General features: G+C 51.9%; 1 protein-coding gene across 3 annotated transcripts in view; it reads left to right on the top strand.

Annotated features, from left to right (window-relative positions):
- The first annotated feature begins 2,379 nt into the window (after nt 1–2,379).
- SH3GL3 (SH3 domain containing GRB2 like 3, endophilin A3) overlaps nt 2,380–21,560 on the top strand; it is a 98,212-nt gene continuing 79,031 nt past the window's right edge. For 2 of the 3 annotated variants that reach the window (XM_029951718.1, XM_029951719.1), the window contains exon 1: nt 2,381–2,531. The gene's annotated coding sequence lies outside the window, so the exon portion shown is untranslated. Of the gene's footprint in view, nt 2,532–21,560 lie in introns of all 3 variants that reach the window. The other variant, XM_029951720.1, reaches the window with a different exon arrangement.

Here is a 21,560-nt window from a genome sequence, read left to right on the forward strand (position 1 = left end):
TCAGGTGGGCACTGGGTTTCCAGGACTTTGTCCGTTTTGCTGTAGTTTGAGCACCTTAGATACGTTCTCTTGACCAATGGCTTCATTTGCTGAGTTCCGTTCGACCAGACAGGCGTTTTCTGTAAGAACAGAAAGCTCAGGCTGGAAAAAGGGAACAACACTTTTCTTTAATCAGCATTTGAAAGAGCGCGTTCGTGCATTCTGAAGGCAGAACTTCATATCCTAGCGCTGTGTGCCGGAAGGTTCTGGGAGACTCAGGGACTGATCATTTTTTCTGAAGTAAATACCTCCTTCGACTCCTGCAGAGAAACCTGTGGTTTGAAATACATGCATGGAAAAGAAAGCTGTTCTTGCCAGATCTGTCTGGCAGAAGTGGGGCTCTCGGGGTTGCTGTTTTCTACCCGAGACCATCTGCCGGAGAGAGGAGTGTTTGCAGAAGCCGCTGGAGGGCTGCTGAGGCCCGGGCTGGGGAGCAGTTGGATTTCGTACTGGAAGAGGATGATGTTAAGGAGGGGACAGCCATTTCCAGCTTACCAGCAAACAGAAAAGATGATTCCAGTGTCTCTTGTCACTTTGGGATGTTTGAGATGGCCTGTTCGGTATATGTCCTTGCCAACCGGGTCCTGTTATTTCCTCCTTTAAATTTCGCCATCGTGGTCAATGCAAAAACGTGTTGCAGTGTTTGGATTTGGTATACTGATTTCACAGACGTGCTGGTCATTTATTTTTCTTCTTTACAAGTTTCCTTTATAGTAAATCTATAAATGTTTGTTTATTTTTGAGAGAGATATAGAACACCCGTGGGAAAGGGGCAGAGAGAGGGAGACAGAGAACCTGAAGCAGGCTCCAGGCTCTGAGACGGCAGCACAGAGGCCGACGTGGGGATCGAACCCACGAACCATGAGGTCATGACCTGAGCTGATGTCGGACGCTCAACCAGCTGAGCCCCCCACGCGCCGCCACAATAAATCATCAGTCCTCCAGCTTTGTTCTCCTTCAGTGTTGCGTTGGCTCTTCTGGGTCCTTTGCCTTTCTGTAGAAAATGGTAGGACCCCTGTGCTGGGATACGTTAGCTGCATTGGGTACAATTAACACTTTGCCGTCTTGGCTTCATTGTCTTTTTCTTTCCTGAGCTGTTTTAACAAACATTGTATCGTTTCATTCCCACACACTTCCGAGTGCACGTCTGAGACATAAGGACGTTTTTCTGCCTCACTGCTCCACCACGACCACACCTGACGTTCTTCATACATCCGACGCCCGGCCGGAATCAGACCTCCCTTCCTGTCCCCAGGTGTCTTGACCAGCGGGCCTGTGCGAACCACAGCCCCATCAAGGACCGCAGCCTGTGTTCAGGTGTTGTGCCTCTTAAATCTCTCTCTTTAAAAAAGTTGGGGTGAGATTCACGTGACCCAAATCATTGGCATCTCCTACCTTCACAGTGTTGTGTTGTGTCTGGTTCCAAAACACGTCACCCCTCCAAAATACAGTGCCCCGGAGTGCCCTTCCCTCCACGCCCCTCCCGCCTCCAGTTTCCAGTGGCCAGTGATACTTTTGAAGCTCAAGAACCTTCTATCTTCTTCCTATTCACGCCTGCATAGTATTCCCTTGTAGGTATATACCTCGGTCCATCCGCTTATTTACTGATGGACATTTGGGTTTTTCCACCGTTGGGCAGCTTGATTCGTGCCGCTGAGATTTCCTCTCTTTGTTAGCTTGGTCTCCTGGAACCACATACCATAGAGACAGGGTGGGTTTTTCTTAAAATGTTTTTTTGGTTTTGTTCTTTTTTTTGAGCAGAAGTGTGGGAAGCGGGGGTGACAGGATCCACATTTTAATTTTTTTTAATGTTTATTTTTGAGAGAGAGACAGAGCACGAGCAGGGGAGGGGCAGAGAGCGAGGGAGACACAGAGTTGAAAGCAGGCTCTGGGCTCCAAGCTGTCAGCACAGAGACCCACGCGGGGCTTGAACCCACCTTGGGGTCATGACCTGAGCCGAAGATGGATGCTTAACTGACTGAGCCCCCCGGGTACCCTCTGGGTGGTTTCAACATCTGGCCCTTACAGTTCTGGAGGCTGGGACCTCCGGGGTGCCAGCAGATCTGGCCTCGGGTGAGACTCCTTTCCTTCTTGCTGTGTCCCCCGCGGTGGAGAGGCTGAGCTCGGGTTTTTCTTCCTCTTCCTGTAAGGGCGCTCTTCCCGCCAGGGGGGCCCACGCTCCTGACCTCCCGTAAACCCAATCACCTGCCAAAGCTCCACCTCCAGATACCATCGCCCCGAGGACTGTTGCTTCCGCATCCGAGTTTTGGGGGGTGCAAGCATTCAGCTCCCTTTTCCCCTGAAACTCATGCCCCTTTTGCATGCAGGGTCCAGTCCTGCCATTGCAGTGGCCCCGGAAGCCGTAACGGCAGCATCAAGAGGCGTAAAGTCCAAAGTCTCCTGTGAACACCCTCTAAGTCGGGTGTGGGTGAGACTTCAGAGACGAGTCCTCGTGAGGCAGAATTCCTTTCCGGCTGTGAGCCTGTAACTGGGTGAGTCACAGGGGGCCAAGTTAGGAGGTGGCACAGAAGAGAGGTTCCCAAGGGGCGAGATCAGGAGGGAGTGGGTGACGGGTCTCAAGCGTGTCCCAAGCCTAGCGAGGCAAATACCGTTACATCCTAAGCCTTAAAAATAAGTCTCTCTGGGTAAGTGTTCCATCTCTGGAACCCACTTGGGTCCGATCCCGCCTTCAGGACCCCTGGGGTGGCCCCATCTCCATCCCTGTGTCAGAGTTGTGCTCCCGCGGCTCCGGGGGGCGGCCCCCCAGCATCCCGCCCCATCTGAAGCCGAAGACCCAGCCCTCATCGCTCTGAATTGCCTTTGGAATTGCTCTCGAGTTGTCTTGCAGAATGGAGCACGCTCACTGCTGCAGAGCTCGGTGCTCCAGTCCCACGGGAGCTGAGGAGCCCCTGCATTTTGTCCTTGTCCCGGGTGTAGACCGGCGGCGCTCCTGCTGGGTGGCCGAGTCCGCTCCTGGCTCACGTCCACGCGAGGCTCCTTGTTAAATGGCGTTCACCACACGGCGAGTGAGTGCTTCAGGACGAGCTTTTCTTTTCCTTTCCTCTCCTTTTTCTTTTTCTTTTCTTTTCATTTCTTTTTCTTTTCTTTTCTTTCTTTTTTTTTTTTTTTTTTGTAGTATGGATAGGTTAAGAATTGCCCGAATCTTTAGGTTCTGGTTCCTTTTGCTTAACAAGGAGTTCTTCAATTCATTTCTCTCTTCTCTCATTTTCACGGTAAGTGGTCAGGGGAACCACGCTGCTCCTTCCATATTTTGCATAGAAACGTCCTCCGCCAAGAATCCACTTCTTCACTTGCGAGTTCTGCCTTCCACAAAATACTGACACGCAGTCTCAGCCACGCTTTCTACCACTTTCCATCAAGGACGCCTTGTGTCCGTTGCCCACTAACACGTTCCTCCTTTCCATCTGCGGCCTCCCCAGAGTGGCCTTTCCTCTTGCTATTTCTGTCGGCATTTTGTTCATGGTTATTTCTGTAGCTGTGAGAAGGAGCTAAGCTCTTACCGGAGCAGCCTGAACGTCCGTGTTTCCGGTGGTCCCTGAGACTCCGCCCACACCCAGTTCCAAACACGCTTCCACATTCCTGGGTGTTGGTGACTGCAGCACCCCACTTCTTGGTGTCACTGGCTCAGTCAGCTTGGGCTGCGTGACAAATACCGTTGGCCCGATGGCTTAAACGTCCCTGGATGGAAGGGCAAGATTCGGTTCCTGGTGACAGCCTTGTGCCTGGTGAAAGCCATGGTCCTGGCTTGTGGTTGCTCATCATCTTGCTGTGCCCTCCGATGGAGGAAGAAGAGAGCTCCGGACTCTTCTACATCATACGAGGACACCAGTCCCGTCCTGGGGTGGCTGGGGTCTCCCCCTCAAGACTTGATCTCAGCATAATTATCTAAGTCTCCGCCTCCAAATACCATCACATGGTGGGGGGGGGGGTTAGTGATTTTAGGTATGCGTTTGGGTGAGGCCAGAAGCCTCCAGGACACAACAGCACTGACGATGTGTAAATATCTGAGTGCCTTTCAGTTCTTTGGGTCTTCGCCTGTGAGGGGAGTTCCTCGGCCATCCTGAAATCTCTTAGTCCAGAAGAGTTCCCTTCCCTTGGGTTCTTTTTCTTTCCCTTTCCTTTCCTTTCTCTTTTCTCTTTTCTCTTTTCTCTTCTTTCTTCTCTCCCTCCCTCTCTTCCTTCCTTCTTTCCTTTCTTTTCTCTCTCCCTCTTTCCTACCTCTCTCTTTCTTTCTCCATTCCTTCCTCCTTCCTTCCTTTGTTGCTGCTGCTGCTGCCCTTTTTCCGTCTGACACTCTCTTGTTGGAATGACCAGTCTGCCATCCCACCTTCCGCCCTGGTCTGTTTCCTCAGACAGCTTTCCAGCGTGTTCCTCTGGGCGTCGCATTTCCCGTCATTTGACGGCAGAGTTTTTATTTTCTCTGCCGTCTCTCCTTTCCTCCCTTCGTTCTGTGTGATGGCCTTGCCTCTGTCTCCTGCCCGGGGAGCGTGTCCTTGTGCCCACTGCGGCCCGGGGCAGTGAGGCTGCGTGCAAGGAGGTCTTGCCTCACTCCTCAAGGGACTGTCTGTGTTCTCTTGCGCTTCACATTCTGGTCCTTGGCCTCACACTTGTTGGCTGTGTTTACTCACCCGTGAATAGGCCCAGTGTCGGCCCGTGAATGTGACACACTGTTGGCTCACAGTGCCGCCCTGTCCTTGCTGACAGGCCACCGGCTGGGCTGGTGTCTCCAGTGGGACCGTCCGGGTCTGTGGCCCGGCACGGGCTGCTCTTTTCTGGCTGACATAGTTCCTGTCTTCTCCCCCCTCGCTGTCTATTTTCTGACAAGGGGTAAGATGGATGCGGGCTCTGCAGGACCGGATCGGTCTTTCCTGACAGGAAAACTTCCACCTGCCTGCGGGCACTGTTGTGCGTGCGGAGGCCAGCCGCCCGGCCAGGAGCGCAGCCTGCCAGGCCATCTCCTGTGGGTGCGGAGGCCAGCCGCCCGGCCAGGAGTGCAGCCCGCCAGGCTGTCTCCTGTGGGTGCGGAGGCCACTGCCTGCCTAGGAGTGCAGCCCGCCTGGCCGTCTCCTGTGGGTGCGGAGGCCAGCCGCCCGGCCAGGCACCCAGCCTGCCAGGCCGTCTCCTGTGGGTGTGGAGGCCAGCCGCCTGGCCAGGAGTGCAGCCCGCCAGGCCATCTCCTGTGGGTGTGGAGGCCAGCCGGCTGGCCAGGCACCCAGCCCGCCAGGCCGTCTCCTGTGGGTGCGGAGGTCAGTGGCCCGGCCAGGAGCGCAGCCCACCTGGCAGTCTCCCCCCATGCTTGCTCCTCGAGGGCTTTAGGTGCAGGATGAATGGGGAGCACACATTATCTAAGAGCTAGAGGGACTCAGAGTCTTTGGAAGGCGGGTCCCAGCGGTGTTGGGCTGGTTGTGTGGCTTGGATTGAATCCCTTGGGACTTGACGGCAACCGATGAGGATGGGTTGCTAGCCCCTGTGGTGCTCTTTCTTGTGAATTAGGTCTCAACACCCTTTCCTGGCACCGTTGGGAACACGGTGACGCTGGGCTGAATTTGTTAGGGCAGACCTCTGATGCCCGCAGGCCAGAACACACACACCCCTGCAGAGTCTGTGGTGGAGCCGGGTACGCGTCACGGGGCGGTGTGCTCGGGTCTGGTGGCTGGTGTGCGTGGTCAGTGACCGTCCCTGAGCTTCCTTCCATCGGTCCGAGTCCTGGTTTCGCCATATGACCCGTGGGTTCTTACCTTTTCCGGACCTATTGCTACCCTGTTGTCTGCAAACTTTTATTCGTTTTCGTGGGGACTTCAGTGAGCCGCCCGGCACTGTTGGTCACCTGCTTCCCCCAACCCGAAAGGGCCGTGGTAATTTCTTTTATTTATTTAGTTATTTATTTATTTTTCTTTTTTTTAGGTTTTTAAAAAATGTTTGTTTTTGAGAGAGAGAGAAAGACAGACGACCGTGAGTGGCAAAGGGCAGAGAGAGAGAGGGGTCAGAGAGAGAGGGAGACACAGAATCTGAAATAGGCTCCGGGCTCTGAGCTGTCAGCAGACAGCCTGATGCAGGGCTCGAACTCTGAATGGCAAGATCATGACCTGAGCCAAAATCAGATGCACTGACCGAGCCCCCCCCCCCAGTGCCCCTCGCAGTGACATCTTGACAGAGGTGCTGGCAGCTCTGAAGCGGTCACTCTGCACAGCAGGGGTGAACGGGGCCACGACAGTCCAGCGCCTCTGCACTAGCAGGTGGTGCTGTGGCAGCAGCCGGTCTGCTTGGTGGCTTCGGAAATGCCTCGTCCTCCCACGGCCATCGTCCGGGCCCGTGGTACGGCCTGTGACCTCCGGGAGCCGAGGCTGGTTTCTGGGTGTGACTCCAGGAATTACGCCCAGTGGTCCGCTTTCCCTAACTGTGCTGGTAAATGCTCACGGGTGAAGAAAATTTAACAGCACAGCAAAGCTAAAGGAAAAAGGAAAAAACCACCTCAAATTTTTGTTATCCAGGGCCGTTACCTCCGTTTGTGCATCTCTGCCCCGTTCCTCTTTTCCCGGATGCCTCCTGCTTCCTTTGAGGGGGTGAGGCCTTTCCCACCCCCCTCCCCCACCTCCCATCAAGGACTGCTTTTGTATCACCCAGCCCTCAGCAGGTGTTTGATGGCTGGGGGCAACTTCATGTGTTTGCAAACTTCATGATTCTTCCATCCTCACGAACACAAGGGTCCTTTAATGACACAATGGTGGCAGATGGACTCTGTGTGTCCCTGGGAGAGTCACTTCACCCCTCTGGGTCTCCGCCTCTAAAATGAAGAGGCTGTACCCGAATACCCTATCAAGCAGGGAATTAGGCCTGTTTGGGAGAGAGCAGCCCATGGGGCACATTCGTCCTGTCAGCAGTGGAATCTGGTGGGACTTGTCTGGAGCAGTGAGGGAGATGGCTAGCTGGACAGACAGACATATGAAAGGGATCGGAACCCTGTCTCTGTGGCTTGGGCATTTCTTGCCAGGAAGTGGGGGGATGGGATCACTGGGGACACGATTATGTGACTTACAGTCTGCTGAGATGGGGAAAAGACTGATGGCCTGTGTGAGAAGTAGCCCCCGGGAGGAGGACAAGGTTGGGGAACCCCCCCCCCCACACCGCGGTCTCTATGCTGACGTGTGGCCTGGCCTTCTCTGTGGGTCTGGGCTGCTTCCTGACCAGTGGTGCTGGGCAAACGCTGCCCCGTTGGTGACACTCTGTGCTCCTTTTGTCGCTGTTATTTTCAGAGGACCTTGCTTTGCTCTGCACACATCCTGGGTCACTCTTTTTTTTTTTTTTTTAATTTTTTTAAAGTTTATTTTGAGAGAGACCGAGGCAGCGTGAGCGGGGAAGGGGCAGAGAGAGGGAGAGAGAGAATCCCAAGCAAGCTCCACGCTGTCAGTGCAGAGCCCTACACGGGGCTCCAACTCTCGAAACCGTGAGATTGTGACCTGAGCTGAAACCAAGAGTCAGACGCTTAATTGACTGAGTCACCCAGACACCCCTGGGGTGACTGTTAATATGCTGGTCCCTGGTGGACAAAGGCAAGAAGGACACCGGACAGTCATCAGGCTGGTGCAGTCTCTCCAGATGGAGAGGAAGCCAAGGTGCCTTTCAGGGAGTCTGTTGGGGATAACAGTCTTGGGGTTTTTTTCCTGGTAAATGTATTGGGTAGAAAATGTTATTTATAGGTCCTGAGATGTGCTTCCCAGGCATAGTGAGGAAGGGGATGGTGCTCCGGAGGCAAACGGGGAACGAGTGGTCACTCCCTCAGCCCAGGAGTAATGCGCTGACTGACCCAGGTCGGCCTAAGGCAGCCACGTGTGCAACGGCCCCTGGGTGGCCCTCTGGGTGGCCAGCACCTGACTCTCTGAGCAAACAGACCACGCTCTCTTTCAGAGCAGTACCAGCCTCTGGAATTTGCTCACCTTTAATTAAAAATTAGCCAGGAGCCTGTATGTTAAGAAGAGCACTTTCCCGGGGAGAGCCGTTTTGTAAATGTGAAGGACTCAGACCATGAATGAATGGACGGCATCTTTGCTGGGATGACGTGAGGACAGCTGGGCCAGGTCACGAACGGATGGACAGATGTCGTGGGAGGTGTTGGGGAAGACAGACACCTGTTGGAAACCCGTTTCATCAGCACGCAAGCACCGAGAGAAGAACGGACGGGAGGGCACCCCTCGCATCCCTGTGCGCTGCCTCATCCTGCCGCACGGCCATCGCGGGTCGGATTGAAGGTTCGCGGCCCCCATGGCGTGAGCGAGACTGCTGGCACCGCTGTTCCGACGGCATCTGCTCACTTCCTGTCCCCGGGTCAGTTGTTAGGAATTCTTGCGATGCTTCCAACTTTCCCATCATTATTGTGTTTGTTTTGGTGATCTGTGATCAGTGACCATGAGTCGCTGAAAGCTCAGGTGATAGTGAACTTTTTATTTTAAAGCAAGAAGTGTCTTTTAATCAAGATTTGTACATTGTTTTCTTTTTTCCCAGATATAGTGCCATTGGACACCTAAACTACAGGGTAGCGTAAACATATCGTTTGTATGCACTGGGATGCCCAAAACTGTTTGGCCCGCCGCGATGCCGTCTTCCTGATACTGTGGTGGTCCAGAGCCGAGCCTGCAACATCTCTGCAGTCTCCCTGTCCTTGCCGAGCCTGCAACATCTCTGCAGTCTCCCTGTCCTTGCAGGCCTGCGTGGCGAACGTGGGCAGCCCTACGTTAGCAGGGACTGGGGATGGACTGAGACCTTGGGGCCCAGGCCCACTGGACACCTGGCAAGAGGCAGAACTTGCCTGTGAGGAGCCCGCGGGCCATCAGGAGACAGAACCGGAAGTGGGGGATTCCAGCGCTGGGGGAGTGCTGGGAGCAGACCGGAAGGGCGTGGCGCTTGTCAGGAATGAGCCCGCTGTACTTGTGAAGGGGCTGCGCTTCGTCCAGCAAGCCTTCTTTAGGACCCGACTTCACGGACGTTCTTTTAGAAGATAAGCAACACCCAGAGTGTTTGCGATAAAATAAATATAAATATTTGACCTTTGTCCCTGGAGCCTGACACACAGCTCCCAAATCCCTTGGGGTCTCCTGAGTGACAAGAGTGTCTTTTATACGCACTTGATGAGTGAGGGCTGGGAACCCCTGGATAGCTTTAGGTGGGGCTGCTTTCCAGAAAGACCATGGCATGAGGGCTTGGTTGGGCTTTGAGCCCTACCTTGGACTTGGGTGGGGAGGTGGGCAGAGGGGCTGGAGATGGAGGTAATCACTGGACAGTGATCTAATCAGCCATGCCTACCTGATGTAACCTCCATAAAAACTTTAAATGAAGACGTTTGGAGAGCGTCCAAGTTGGCGAACACATTGGGCGTAGGGTGGTGTGCCCACAGAGGCCATGGGCACTTCCTGGCCCCGTGCATCTTTTCAGTTAGGCTGTTCCTTAAGTGTATCACTGAGAATAAACTAGTTAGTAATAGTAAAGTGCCTTCCTGTGACCTCTGAGCCATTCTAGAATTAACAGACCTGACGAAGGGACTTTGGGGAACTCCTACCTTATAAGTAGCCAGCTCAGGCTGACGCACGGGTGACTCGGTACTTGGGACTGGTGTCTGAAGTGGGGGCTTAGCCCTCCAGCTGTGGAGTCTGGTGCTAACTCTAGGCCATTACTGCCAGAATTGGATGGAAGGGTAGGACAGTAGTTGGTGTTGGAATGTGGAGAGAAGATTCTGTGGAGGAAAAACCCACACGTTGGGGGTCCAAGTGTTTTGAGGGACAACAGATCAGTGTCTTTAATGACTTTAAGATGTATACAGACTGGAACACCGTTGGTCTGGGGTGATGTTGAAGGCACTGGCCTCTTGGGGAGACCAAGAGAAACCTGTCCCACTGGAGGTCAGCATGGTTCCTAAGCTCATCCTGTTGGTAGGTGTTTCTTGAATGAGTGAATTGGAGGCAAGTGGAAATGACCTTGGAGAGTTAACCACAGTACAGTGAAGACCCTTCCCAAAGTCTCCCAAATCTTCCACTTGTTAGGGTTACGTGAATCACTGCATTGAACCAGATCATTCTGTGAATTTAATTTTTGCAAATTCCTTCAAGAACTTTAGTCCGCTTCGTTGGCGTGCACTCTGGCGTTGCAGTCAGCCAGGCGGACCCCTCTTGTGAAATGACGCAGGTAAGATTGAGACGCGCTGACCGCCTCTGTGCTTTGGAATTTATGGAAGCGACAGCGTAAACCAATTCACACGTCTCAGATTCAAAGTCAGAAGTACGCATGGTGGTTGCACTGCTCTGGGATGCGAATGGATCTCAAGAGGAGCTTGATCCTTGGAAGGCGCTCCAGGCGTGAGGGAATAAGTGACACCTTCAGGTGTGCCCTCACGTCACGAGCGAGCCCCGCTCAGAATCCACCAGCAAGGCGTCTGGATGACGCTGAGCCTGATTTGTTCACTTCGGATTTGCCTCGCTTCCGGCACAGAGAGGTGGGTGGCCTGTTGGGAACGTGTCGAATGAGCCAACCTAACCAACCGACGGAAGGGGAAGACGAGCTGGTCTCGAGCAGGATGATATTTTACAGTTAGAGACTCTTCCAGGTGCAGTTGGAAGAGGGCAGCATCACCTACCGGTTTTCTCGTCAGAAGTTAGAATCTGGATCCGATCGATCTTGTAATTACTCAGTTTACGGTAAATATGCAAGGGGACACATGGAAACAATGCCAGTCCGGGGACGTGATCTGCCCGATCTAGAGTGTGGAAATGATGAGGGATAGAGGACAGATTTCTTCAGTAAGTGAAGAGCAAGGAGCAAGACAGGGAGGAGATGGAGGGAGAGAGACTTGCAGGACTGGGGCACGTGTGGCTGGTGCTTCCTCCCACCCCCACCTGTCCGGCCCAGTGGGGTCTGCTCCTGGGGACGTGGCCACCCTCTGCCTGAGGGCTCTTCTCCAGGCCTGGTGAGCAGAGCGGCAGAGAATTAAGGGCCTGGAGAGTTAATGTCCCTCAGCCTCAGCCAATGATGGACAGGGAGGTGGGCAAATACCCCAAGGTTCTTCTCACCCCCCGGGGTTGGGACACCTTCAGGGGCACCCCACGCTTTCCCCCAGGCTCCGTGTGTCCCTGTGGTACGTGCCCTCTGCCAGCCTCCTTTCCCTCGTGGCTCACTTCCCTCTTAACCCACCAGCATCCTGTCCCAAGTGAACTGTTTGCACCCAAGCCTCCGGGCCTTTCCCAGTGGGGAAGCGAACAAGCATGAGGCGTGTCCTCCAGGGCAACCTGCAGCCCTTATTTGCATCCCAGTTCAAACAGGCCATCTGTAAAAAGGGCGTGAGTCTATGAGGAGGTATGATCACCGATCTGGATGTTGGATGATATTAAGGAGTGACTTGAGTTATTTTAGGTGTGAAAGTTATTTCTGCTTACATTGTATCTCTTAGAGATACAGACAAGGATTTGCAAGTATTGGGATTTGTACTGAAATAATCCAGTGATGGGGGGAGGAGCACCGGGGTGGGGGGAGCTGGTGAAATAAAGGCGAATTCCAACAGTTGTGAAAGCTGAGCGATCACACCGGTCTGCTACTCTGGTGATATGTTCAGAATTTTCCAACATAAAATGAACAGCCTCGTGGGTCCCCTTCCTCTGTGGCCAGATATGCTCTTCCAGTGTCGGCACCATGACACAGCAGCTTTGGACTGAGTGGGACGGGCTCATGAGCTCCCAGCATCTCTGTTCTCTGCCCTTCTCACTCGGACAATGCTTTTCCCCCACTGCATTTCCGTAGCCAGAATAGAGACCGTGGTACCACTCAGACATGCTTTATTCTGAAATCTTAAATCCCATCCTATGAGCTTCTGCTTGAAAATCAACCCCACTCCTGGAGCACCTGGGTGGCTTAGTTGAGTAAGCGTTGACTTTGGCTCAGATCATGGTCTCATGGTTCACGAGTTCGAGCCCTGTGTCGGGCTCTGTGCTGACTGCTCAGAACCTGGAGCCTGCTTCAGACTCTGTCTCCGCCCCTCTCCCTCTCACGCTGTGTCTCACTCTCAAAAATAAAACAATAAAAAAAAATCAACTCATTCCTCTGGTCCTGTTATGTCTACTTTCCAGTGTGCAGGGCCCCTTCCCCCTTCCCACGCATGTGGTCTTGACTGTTGCATTTTGGGACTGCCAAGGTGGGTGGGTGTGGGCCCGGGGCCAGGCCGGGTTGTAGGGTTCTGCTCTAAAGTGGTGGCCAGGAACTCCAGTGGGACGTCCAGGAGGACGTGATGGGTTTGGCCGTGGCAGTACTCCAGGAGCGTCACGGGGGAGGGGCAGAAAGGGGGATGTGGCACCATGACTGTGAGAGATAGGATGGAAGCCCCAGTCAGGGGAGGAGCCAAGAAGAGAAGCGTTCAGTCCTCCGGGGGCAAGAGGTGGAGAAAGCTAGGGTTGTAGTCAGGGTATTAGCCAAGTGGCCTGGACTTTTCCAGAATGAAGTTGGAGCATAATCAGGAAACCAAGGCAGAAGTCCGATCTTGAAAACTGAACACGCGGGCCAGGCTTAGGGTGGGTCTGCTGCCCAGGGCTTGCCACGGGTAGGCTGTGCTTCGGGTAGCAAGTGAATGGCAGCCCCTGGAGGGGGGGCGCCAGAGCCCCGTGGGGCTGGCTTCTGATGGGCGTGGTCCCTGGAGCAGGTGCTTCGAGGGTGGCCATGGAGAACATGCATGGATGCTGTAGGTCTTGTATATTTGCCTTATTTATTGAGAGGTCTCAGCTCTGTACGTAAGTAGAAATCCGCTATATCTTTGTTAGTCACTGGTTTCCGCTGTGCTGAAGTGAATTCCTTCCTTCTGTGGAGGGACCCTGCGGATGTGGACAGAGCCATAGCTTTCCTGCCAGGCTCAATTTTTAAGACCTTTTTCATTTCTGGAGTGACGACTTAGCCGGTCCCCTGTAGCCTGGCTGGGGCGGGCTCCCGGCGGTGAGGGTGGACGAGGGGCTGTGGTCAGGCTCCGGGCACCTCCTCCCTCTCCCTCGAGCTGCCCCTTTCTCTGGCTGGGTGCGGGGGCAGACTCTCGGGGTGTCCCCCCGGGACGGTGTGTGTGTGTAGGGTCCCCGGCCTCGCTCCGGGTGCGTGGCTCTGCCCTAGCTCCTCAGATGCTGACGGCCCCTCCTCCAGAGTGACAGCTGCGTCTTCTCCCGTTGGTCCCACGTGTGGTAGAGAATCCCACCCTCACTCACCCGGAAGCTACTGGAGAGCCCCAGGGCCCTCCCCTGCTGCCCCCTGCCTTGTGCCTTCTGGCCGAGTCAGGGGAAGTACTGGAAGCTTCTTGTGTACCCTCTGCGGGCCATGGAGAACAGTGTTCCTTCCTGGAAGGCATCTCCTGTCTTCGCACGTGGTTTCCTTGGCCCGCTCCCCCGACTGGCTCTGGGGGAGGGAAGGGATTTCCATCAGGTTCCCATGAGAAGGGGAAGGAGATAAGAAACAGCTAACACTCATGCAGTGTAGTTCTAAACTTGTAAAATATGGTAATTGATTTAATCCTTGCGACAGCAGGCATCATTTTCTCCGTTTCACAGAGGAGCAATCTGAGGACCAGATTGGATCTGCGGTGTCCCAGGTCACACGGCTCATGAGCGGCAGTTCCGGGACTTGAACTCAGCTTGTCTGACTTAGGTGTTACATGGTGCTCTCTCCCTGAAGGGCCCTTCTCCCCACAAGGCCAGCCGCCCCTTCCTCTTCCGGGTCCTCTCCCTGGATTGATTGGTAGAGTGTGAGGGTGGGGATGGGCCGGCGCTGGCATCTCCTGGTGAGTGTGGGGCGGTGGAGCGTGGGCGTGGTGGAAGCTTGTCGGCAGCCCTCTGAGTGTGGGATATTGTCGGCCTCGGCTCTTCAGCTTGACCTTAGCTGTGATCCCAGTCAGTAGGAAAGTTCCACTCAGCTTGCTCTTCCTGATTTATCTCAGCAGCCCGACAGCTCGTGCCCTTTCCTGGGCTCTTTCCCCAAAGCTGGTATCTGAAAGCTTCTCTTCCTTCCCTGCCGCCCAGCTGCCCTGCAGGGCAGCCCCTCCCACAGACCCCTGCACCGCTCACCGCATTCTCTTCCTTTCATGCTTCCTGCAAACCTTGAGCCCTGGAGCAGCCTGACCTCGTCTGCTCTCTTGCCTGGGGCTGCTAAGCACTGGAGAGAATCTTGTAACTGAGGTGAGGTTCCAAACATGTGGCTTCAGCTTCAGGAGGAGTCACTCATCCTTATTATGTCCCCACACGGCTTCCTCTTCCCCTCTCTGTGGTGGTGCCCCCTGACCCACTAGAGCCTCAAGACCTCCGGGCATCAGCTCCAGCCTCTCCTCCTCATCTTCACCAGCTTCCTTATGACCCATAGTCATTCCCCCTTGACTCGGTCTCCCTCCAGCCCCCCAGCCCACTCCCTTCTTCATGCCAGACTTTCACAAAGCAGGGCCTTCATGCCCCTCCTGACCTCATTGTCACCATCAGCCTGGTGCAATCTACCTTTCCCTCCATTCTCGCTGTAGGAACGCTTCAGTTCCGCTCACCAGCGTCTCCCTGAGAGAATCCAGCAGATTTGTCATTGTCTTGTTGGCTTCATTGTGCGCATTGAAGGCTTGTTCCTTGAAACACCTCCTGCTGTGGTCCCACCGCATCACCGCCGGGCAGATTCTTACTGCTGTGTCCACTGCCTCTTGTGGCTCCTCTTTCTTGGACTCAGAGATGGCCAGGGGTTTGCGCCCGCCCCTCTGTCCTTTCATCGTGCTCTCCTCCCCTGGGCGATCCCGCCTACCTTCAAGGTGACCCATGTGACCTCCTTCTTATAATTCCCAAATCCGTATTTCTGCCTCCTGACATTTCTCTTGAACTTTAGACAGCTTCCTAAACGTCTCTACCTGGGAGCCCCACACACGTCACAAAACTGTCCAAAATCATGCTTTTTAATTCTTTTTACCACCCCCCCCCAACCCTTTTCATCACTCCAGTTGCTAGAAACCATACAACTGTTCTTCCCCTTTGGAAGCTTGATTACCCAGGTTTCCATCCTTCCTCCTCCCCTGGGTGGCTGGGTGAGCTCAGGCAGGTAATGAAGCCTCCCTGTGCCTTGATTTGCTCCTTTACAAAATAAGAACAGTAAACATTAACCTGCCTCAAAGGAGTCATGCGAAGATGAGATCAGGTCACGAAGGCAGACCTCTTGGCAAAGGTCTCAGTGTGTAGCGATGCCGTGTTTTGTTATTGTTGCCATGATTCTGTTCATTATTCGACATTTGTTGATTGTTCTTGTTTGCTTGGCACCGTGCCGAGCCCCCGCTCCACACCTGCATTTCTCCACGCCACCCCCGCCATGCTGTAGGTTTTACTTCCTAAGTGTTCTGAGACCTGTTAACCCCTGTCTGTACCCATCAGCGCCTCACCGACTGTCACCTCCAGGGCTTGACGCCCTCGTTTCGTCCTTCTCCAGGCCACCTTCCCTCCTCTGCCAGAAAGGTCTTCTGGAAGCACAGATCTGATTCCGTTGTACCCTAAAAACCCTCCAGTGGCCTCTCAGGCTAACCCTCTCCTGCTTCCCCTGGCTGCCAGGGCTGCCTACCCTCCCCCTGCACCTGCTGCCCCAGCGCTGGGCATCCAGAACCACTTGCGGTTGGATCGGTTACCCCTTTGGACCGTGCCCAGGCTTCTCTCTCTGCGGATACATACTTCCCTTCATCTCCCTTCATGCCTCCCTCATAACTGTCTTCTCTCTTTTCAACACCCTGTTGAAGCGTCTTCTGCTGCTTTCATCATTTTTGCCTCTGTTTTCTGCGCCCCCATCTTCCCCTGGAGCAGTTTGGCTGTTGTTGCCAGTGTTCTTACAGCACGTACCTGTGCAGAGATGTGTGCAGCTGGCCTGTTGTGATCCAGGGGCTCTGGCCTTCTTGTCCCTTGGTTTTCAATGTCTGAAGGCTCAGAAAGGGAGATTCATGCTGACCAGTGTTTTATCCGGTATTTAATTCATTAACGTCATAAATGTAAAAACTGATGCTACGTTAAACTTTTAAAAACAGCTTGCAAGTCTTGTAAATTCATTTGTAAACCTAGTAATATTTGCATTAAAAAGAAAAGCATTCATTTTACTTGTTCTTTTTAAAACATTAAGAAAAATGCTTCTCTATTTTTGAGAGACGGAACATGAGCAGGGGAGGGGCAGAGAGAGAGGGAGACACAGAATCTGAAGCAGCTCCAGGCTCTGAGCTGTCAGCACAGAGCCTGACGCGGGAATCGAACCCACAGGCTGCGAGATCATGACCTGAGCCGAAGTTGGATGCTTAACCAACTGAGCCACCCAGGCGCCCCTACTTACTCTTTGAATACTGCTCAATTTATAAATATAACCAATTAAACCATTCATACAACTAATACCATTTACACATTCCATCGATGAATTTCTCTTAAACATTTTAAAGGACAGCTACAAGTTCAATGTGTGTAACTCTCATAAGGCTTAAAACTTGGTAGAAGGTGGGCACACATACACATACAAACACGCTCACAAGCATTATTACTATTGTTGCCCCTTACGAATCATCGCATCTGATTCAGAAGCATTAACACCAGGGACTTTTTTATCCCAGTTGTGGCCCCTACAGAACCGGGAGCCCGGATGGTGTCACGCTCCATGTGACCAGTTGGAGATCAGGGGGCATCTGGACAGGTTGTGGGGCTCCTTGCGGCAGGATCGTGTCAGCCGGCATCTTCTCAGCGGGTGCCCCTCACTGGTGGCAAGTGGCCAGCACATCAATGGTCAGCGGACTTCCCCACCCCGTTGGCCTTCCCGTGGGACCTTGTCCAAGTCTATATGTTAATTTTTAGCCAGCAGTTACCTTTTCCTTAAATAACACTTCTTCTAGATTATCAGGGACTTGCTAGGCTCTTGGATTCTTGGTTTCATTTTCTAGAACTGTTTTCACATCTCCCCGTTCTGGGCCCAGGTCCCTTTGTGTTGTGTGATCGCCATAGATTTGTTTGCTCCTAAAGCCGTGGGTGCTGATGAGATTTCATGTACTTTACCGAGGTTGCAGTAACCCTGGTCGAAACCCCGGTCATGGTTCTCGGGTTTGTGAGCAGGATCGTTCTCACTGTTCACCCTTCGGTGGTCATTTTCCCGATGCTTCATCACTGAGTCTCTGGCCCTGGAGCAGCGTCTAGCGCACGTGTGAGGCTTTCAGTCCACATTCGTCTGGTGGATGACGTGTCTCCCTGCGTAGACTTGGTTCTCTGTGAGGATCGGAATTGCCTTCTTGTTCTGCTGGAACCTAGTACAGGCTAGAGCCGGGTCGTGGTGGCTCCTCATTACGTACGCGTACGTGAATGGACGAGGCAGAGCTTGCTGAGTGGGATTGCTGGGAACGTTAAAACAATTGGACGGGGCGCCTGGGGCTCAGTCGGTGGACCGTCTGACTGGGGCTCAGGTCATGATCTCAGGTTTGTGAGTTCAAGCCCCGTGACAGGCTGTATACAGATAGCTCAGAGCCTGGAGCCTGCTTCATATTCTGTATCTCCCTCTCTCTGCCCACCCCCACTCTCACTCTGTCTCTCTCAAAAATGAATAAACATTAAAAAATTTTAAAAAATAAGTAAAACAGTCAGTATTATTTCTTGAAAGATTCTGTATTGAACACAGACTTCGAGCATCTCATCAGATTCTCTCCCTTGCTGACTCCTTTCGACCCTCTCCTTCCGCACCTGACTTGCTGGCCACTGGCTGAGCTCAAAGCAGAAGCAGGCTGGCCATTCATGGTGAAGCCTGGGCCGGTGTGGCCTTTGGGCCCCGCAGGCTGATTCCTGTCACATGCCAGATCTCCCTCCAGTTTCGGTGGTGGGCGAAATGCCACACTGCAGAACACGGGGGCTGCTAATAGGGGCTGGAGGGTGGAGCCAGAAAGGTTGGGTCCTTGGCTCCCTTGGTGAGTCTTAACCGACAGGACGTGCTCACCGAGAGCTACACAAATAAATTTTCCTTTCCTTCTCCCTCCTGTGGGCTACTCGGAGGTACAGCGTGTGCCTACAGCGCTTTCTGAGAACGTCTCAAGTACTGGGTAGGCAACACACCTGCCTGGTGGGCTGCTGCCTCGCCCCGGCTGATCTGGAAGGCGGCCAGCACCATCATCGGCTGTATTGCATACTCCCTACTATCTTCCCTGGTGACTCTCTCCCTTCTTCCTCAATCTCACAGCCCTGGGCTTGTGTCTGTCAGATGAATTTAACCCTTGCCTCAGGCTCTGCTTTCTGGAAGACGCAAGCTAAGAAATACACTTTGGTAAAAGTTATAGTCATGAATTTTAGAATATTTTCCTTTGCCTTCTTGGCTGTCTCTGAAACTTAGCACTTTTAGGGGGGACTAGTTTATGCAGTCAGTGACTAGAAAATGTTGCCTTTCTGTTGCTTTCATTTGATTTTCTTTTCAATGTTCTGAAGTTGTTATATGCTGATCAGAAAGAGGTTAGAGCTATCCAGTTTTTCGAAAGGCAACCATTTTTGTTTACTCTGTGGCACATTTAACAGTTTTATGAAGTTTGTGAAAGTAAATTGATTAAATTTGAAATTGACAAATGGGTAAAGTAGATGTTACACACACACACACACACACACACACACACACACACACACACACACTGGAATACTACTCAGTAATCAAAAAGAATGAAATCTTGCCATTTGCAACGTGGATAGAGTTAGAATGTATTATGCTAAGTGAAGTAAAGTCAGGCAGAGAAAGATATCAGATTTCACTTGTATGTTAAGAAACACAGCAGATGAACATAAGGGAAGATAAGGAAAAATCAGATAAAAACGGAATCAAACCATAAGAGACTCTTTTTTATTTAAAAAAATTTTTTTAATGTTTTGTTTGTTTTTAAGACAGAGAGAGACAGCGTGAGCAGGGGAGGGGCAGAGAGAGAGGGAGACACAGAATGGGAAGCAGGCTCCAGGCTCCGAGCTGTCAGCACAGAGCCCGACGCAGGGCTTGAACTCATGAATGTGAGATCATGATCTGAGCCGAAGTTGGATGCTTAACCGACTGAGCCTCCCAGGCGCCCCCATAAGAGACTCTTAAATACAGAGAACAAACTGGAGGTAGCTGGAGGGAGGTGGGTGGGGGATGGCTTGGGTGGGTGAAGATCCGTCAGGAGCTCTTGTTGGGAGGGCACTGGGTGTTCTACGTAAGTGAAGAATCATAGGGTTCTGCTCCTGAAGCCGATACTGCATTGTATGCTAACTCACTTGACTTTATGTAAATAAATTTAAAATACAAAAATTATTTTCTGAAAAAACCCTGTATTTTTACATTCTATGAAACCTGACAGTGTAAGCAACCCAAGTTATGAAGGATATAGTTCATATCTTAAGATAAATTCTAATTTCCTATTTGTAAAGGACATCATAAGAGAACTTTTTGACCTGATTGTTTTCTCCTCCTGACTTACAAATAAAACAAAATTCACTTTGCTAATCTCAGTCCTGTTTAATATTCTTGGGACAGTCCGATGCGGTGTTCAGAGCAGGATTCTTGGTGTCACAGCGGAATGGACATTCAAAGGTCAGTTTACTCATTTTCTTATTTGAGTGCAAGATCTCGGTTGCTCATCCCGGGCATGTGGGAATCTATTCTGCATTTAAAACTTACCAGCCTCTTTCTGGACAGTTTATAGGAGAGGAGGGAAACCCAATGACTCATTAGAAAAATAGGGATTTTTGTAAATCCTGTGAATTGCTGTATTTCCCCTGCAGACAACTCCAGTAGAGACCAGATTCCTCTCTCAGAATAATATAAATTTCTCATCTGGAGAATGAGCTAAAGCCATCACCAGATGTGGTTAATTTATTAGATGGAATGACAACTCTGTGTCTAAGTGGTAGCCTTCTCTCCAAGAGTCTAACTTACTGTTTCAGGATGACTTTCTCTCCGGTAGGAGACCCCCCCTTCGCCCGTGTGCGGAAGTGGAAAGCAGATCAGAATTTCAAAGCTAAGGGTGTGGGGCATTTATAGGGCATGTGACTACCATAGAAATGTCTTAGCGCTGCCTCAGAGGCGGCTCTGGTGCCCAGAGAAGGGGGGTCTGTAAGAGTTGCTGCATTGGGAGCACAGGTAGAAACCAGCAGGGGACAGAGTGAAGCCATGACCGCCGCGCTCAGCCGCACCTGCTTCCTGGACTCAGTCCGTGGTGGTCTTCCTCCTCCAGACGTTTCTCCTGCCCTGCTCAGGAACAGGGCTTGACCCTTTATGCCCATGTCCCCTGGGGCGCAGGGCTCTATGCACTGGAGGTGACCTATACATGAATGAGCGTGTGTGAATGATTGGGCTGAGGTTTTCCTCTAGGCGGATTTGCTAACTGTCTTTCTCTTGGTGGAACGTGTTCACACTCTTCACCTGTTCGCCTGCTGAAGCCTTAGGCAGATTGAAGCCTTAGGCAAGTTCGGGTGAGCTCCCAGGAAACATATCAGGGACTCCTGTGCCCGGAGGCTTGCAGGAACCTAGCCCGTATTTCCGCTGGGAGCACTGGCCCAGTATCCAGTAATGCGGGGTCTGAGCTGCGTTTGTAGGACATAACTTTGTGAATAAGGAGAGTCCCCTGTGTTTGCACTCAGCGTCGGGGCTGCGAGGGATCCACGGCTGTCGGAGACACCGCCGCGGCGCTCACGGGGCTCCGGTGATACACACGTGCCTAAAACACGGGGCCCTCTCCAGCGTGTGGTCAGGTGCTGACCTCTTCCAGCCGGAGCTGAGAGCTTTACACCTCTTGACTTTTCCGTGTTTAATGCTTTGGATCATTTCATTTTAAATCGACCATGCATTTCACACATCATCTTGTTCGTTGAAGAAAAATTATAAAATATAAGGGGAAACTAAGAAAAAAGGCATCCGTTTCTCATTACCATGTTTTTATGTTAATATTTGGTGCCTATTCCATATGATTACAATTTACATTTGTTTGTGAAAATATAAAAACAACACATCCTGGATTTGAGCCGATTTTCGTCAGCTAACATGTTGTAGCCATAGTTACACACGGATCAATACAGACCCACGTCATAAATGTTAGTGACTGTATAATATGGATATCCTATAATTACTGCTGGAGTTTCTTTTTGTGGGATAGTAACTTTGTTTCCAATGTTTTGCTAATAATCAAAATTGAGTGCTGTGTCAGGTGACGAATTTAAGATGCTGACATGAATTGCAGCCTCATGAAACCTGAGCCAGAACCCCCTGCCCCCAGCTAGGATGCTTCTGGATTCCTGAGCCTCAGAAACTTTGTAAGATAGTACACATTTGTAGCGTTATGCTGCTGAGTTAAGGAGTAATCTGTTACATAAGACAACAAATGCAGCTATTCCGATTTTTTATAGTAATGATTTCCTTGCTTATAATTATAGTTTTACCACATATGTGTGTATGTGTAAACAGTACAGTTTAGTGTTGCATATTATTTTTAATTTTTATGCATGAGATCATACTATATATATATATAT

The sequence above is a fragment of the Suricata suricatta genome, chromosome 9 (assembly GCF_006229205.1).
Source record: "Suricata suricatta isolate VVHF042 chromosome 9, meerkat_22Aug2017_6uvM2_HiC, whole genome shotgun sequence".
In the NCBI taxonomy this organism is placed as follows: domain Eukaryota; kingdom Metazoa; phylum Chordata; class Mammalia; order Carnivora; family Herpestidae; genus Suricata; species Suricata suricatta.